Below are 657 nucleotides of genomic sequence, written 5' to 3'. Positions count from 1 at the left end.
TATACAAACTTCTATAATTAAATTGTTGACTCAGTATAACAGAAAGAGATAAATCTGATAAATCTGATAAAGAGATAATTCTATATTGTCCTCGTTTTAGTTCACATATACGTATCTATGCGTCTGGTCCGTGAATATCCTTTAAATTTATATGTAAAAACACTATGTTATAAACAAAATTATCATAAATGCGAAATGTCATTTCAAACTTATTAATCATCAGCATTTTATTTTTATTGTATTTTAAAAAATAACATAAATAAAAGTAAGTAGATTGTAGTGTAATAAATACCTTTTTAAAAAAAGGGTAAAAATAATTCTAATTTCAAAACAAAAGATTTTGCTTTTTGGAATAAATCTCACTCCAAAAAAAAAAATTATTACTTCATAAAAGAAAAAATCTGCCACTATTGTATAATCAAAAATTAAAAATATTCATTCTTTCTCAAGATTAATGGAATTTTCACCACAAAAAAATTAGAGATTATGTTATGCCCTTTGCGCTACAAGAAATAAACAGCTATTTTCTACTTTACATTCTGTTGTGTTTTGTGGATTAATTAGTTGCCTAGAATAACGAAATATTAAAATTTGATTAAAAGAACGTTTCGTAATAAAAATATTATTACTTAATATAATATTACCATATAATATAAA

This window comes from Trachymyrmex septentrionalis, unplaced genomic scaffold (assembly GCF_001594115.1).
Source record: "Trachymyrmex septentrionalis isolate Tsep2-gDNA-1 unplaced genomic scaffold, Tsep1.0 scaffold387, whole genome shotgun sequence".
Classification (NCBI taxonomy): Eukaryota; Metazoa; Arthropoda; class Insecta; order Hymenoptera; family Formicidae; genus Trachymyrmex; species Trachymyrmex septentrionalis.
The sequence above is the reverse complement of the archived record's forward strand: the minus strand, read 5'-3'. Positions refer to the sequence as shown.